At 41.0% G+C, this 2,787-nt stretch overlaps 1 non-coding gene across 1 annotated transcript; it reads left to right on the top strand.

Moving 5' to 3' along the window:
* The first annotated feature begins 319 nt into the window (after positions 1–319).
* On the top strand, positions 320–388 carry TRNAK-CUU (transfer RNA lysine (anticodon CUU)). Its single transcript has one exon. It is a non-coding gene; the product is annotated as a tRNA-Lys (tRNA).
* The last annotated feature ends 2,399 nt before the right edge of the window (positions 389–2,787 follow it).

The raw sequence follows: 2,787 nt of genomic DNA, 5'->3' as shown, positions 1-2,787 counted from the left end.
GCTTCAGCGCAATGGCTATTATTTCTTTATCAATGGATATGATTTATTCTACAATGGAAGGAATAGTCCTAAGTCGCTGTAGGCATACGACCCGACACTTGGGGGCTACATTATTTAAATCATGATTATGTCAAATATGGAAATCCCATGTCATTGCAAGCATGCACCATGACACTTGGGGGCTAATGCAAAGTCATTTTTAACTCGCCTTATTGAAGACCCGACCCATCACATAGTGATGAGCTGGCCCTTGGGGGCTACCCATTGCTCCTGTCAAAAATTCAAAGTACACAAGCCTTAATTCATTATATTGAAGGGTCTATTGCTCAGTTGGTAGAGCACAAGGTTCTTAACCTTGTGGTCGTGGGTTCAAGCCCCACTATAGAGGCTACATCATATGATGTTAATTTCAATGAAGTATATATAAAGTCCCAGCTCAGTATTATCTTACTGAGCCGGCCCTTGGGGGCTACACGTTGCTGCTCAAGTCTACATGATCATATCTACAAAGTCCCTGCTCATTATTGCATAATGACCCAGCACTTGGGGGCTACACATGGGAAGTACAAAATGGTCAGTTTATGATTGGTGACCTACATGAACAAACCCGATTTCTGCAAAGTTACAGTATTTATATTGAAGAAAATCTTAAGCTGTTACTACGCTCCCTTCTTAAGACTTGGGGGCTACAAGTGATATGCATATAAGGGAGGTACACTTTCAAGCTTGATGTTAGCAACAATTATGACCCGGTGCTATCAATATTTACAAACCGGCAATTTTGGCAAGGATAAACCAGGCAAGTTCTACATCCTCAAGCCGGCTGAAAATCAGATGAGTATTTGAAGCCCAATATTTTTGTTAAGCATTGGGAGCTGAATCAAATGAATTATTCTTCACAATATTTTTCTGTAAGAAACCAATGTCAGCAAATTGATTATGAAGCTGGCCTATTGACCCAGACTTTCTGGAAGAAGGAAATGACAAGGACTTAAGGATGATCAGGTGCCGGCTTACAAGAATTTTTAACCCAGAGCACAACCTGTCAAATTTGATCTTGTGTTTATTTTGCAGGATCAGTTTAACATGGATAAATCCAAATTAAACTAGTGGCTAATGTCGGGGATATACCCCGCAGTATGACCCGGCCGGAAGTATGACCCGGCCGGACTTGGCGACTCACTAGTGACCCGCCCTGACTTGGTGATTCACCAGTGACCAACCCGGATCTCTCCACTCACTGATGACCCAGCCGGGCCTGGTGACTTATTGGTGACCCGGCAGGCAGGTCAGAGGAGCGACAAGACCCGGTGGCCCAGAAGGCGGTTCATGGTGGGCCGGCTTAAGAGGAAAGGCATGAGGAATATTTTCCTTACAAGGAAGCAAGACCCGGACTTGTATCTGGCTTGTAATAGAAGATAGACTAGTCCTAATCCTACTAGGACTCCTCATGTAACCCGCCCCTCCAACTTATATAAGGAGGGGCAGGACACCCCAAGAGGGACAAGTTTTACAAGTTGAGAGAGACAAATCAATAGCTCTCGAGATAGAGGTAGCCAAAGAGCACCCTTGTAATCATGAGCTCCATGATCAATATCAATGAAGCAGCAGTAGGCTTTTACCTCCACCATGAGGGGCCGAACCTGGGTAAATACCTCGCATCTCTCGTCCCACTCAACCCCTCTCAAGCTACTACATAGATGTGTTGGTCTCACGACTAAGTCCTGACACTAAGGACATCTGCCGTGACAAATCCATGACAAGTAGGGTATTTTATCTTCCCACACAAGACTTCAACATCTCTAACAATCCCAATTGGTGATATAGTATCTCTGTTGGCAAGCTTAATAGTAACATCAATATCTTCTATCTCAGCAGGTGCAATATCACTCATAATTTCTTCATATAGAGTATAAGGAATTGCACTCACACTAGCACCCACATCACATAAGCCATGATAACAATGATCTCCAATTTTTAACGGAAACAACAGGCATGCCAACAACAGGTCTATGTTTATCTTTAGTACCAGGTTTAGCAATTCTAGCAGCTTCATCACAGAAATAAATAACATGCCCTTCAATATTACCAACCAAGAGATCTTTAACGATAGCAATAGTAGGTTCAACTTTAATTTGCTCAGGGGGTGTAGGTGTTCTAGTATAACTCTTATGAACCATAGTTGAAGCTTTAGCATGATCCTTTATTCTAACAGGAAAAGGTGGTTTCTCAATATAAGCAGTAGGAACAATAGGATCAACATTATAAGTAATAGTTTCTTCTTTAACTTTAATAGGTTCTAATACTTTAACTTCAATAGGAGGAGGATATTTAAACCACTTCTCCTTAGGGAGATCAACATGAGTAGCAAATGATTCACAGAAAGAAGCTACTATCTCAGAGCCAAGTCCATATTTAGTGTTAAAATCACGAAAAGCATCGGTATCCATAAAAGATTTAACACAATCAAACTTAAGGTTTATACCTGACTCATTACCTTCGTCGAGTTCCCAATCTTCAGAGTTCCATTTAATTCTTTCCTATAAATCCCATTTGAATTCAATATCCTTCTTCATAAAAGAACCGGTACAAGAAGTATCGAGCATGGATCGATCATTATGAGAAAGCCGAGCATAAAATTTTTGAATAATAATTTCTCTTGAGAGCTCATGATTGGGGCATGAATATAACATTGACTTAATCCTCCCCCAAGCTTGAGCGATACTTTATCCTTCACAAGGCCAAAAATTATATATATAATTTTGATCACGATGAACCAGATGCATA

The sequence above is a fragment of the Aegilops tauschii genome, chromosome 2, assembly GCF_002575655.3.
Source record: "Aegilops tauschii subsp. strangulata cultivar AL8/78 chromosome 2, Aet v6.0, whole genome shotgun sequence".
Classification (NCBI taxonomy): Eukaryota; Viridiplantae; Streptophyta; class Magnoliopsida; order Poales; family Poaceae; genus Aegilops; species Aegilops tauschii.
Note: the sequence above shows the minus strand (reverse complement) of the source record. Positions and strands in the feature narration are given on the sequence as shown.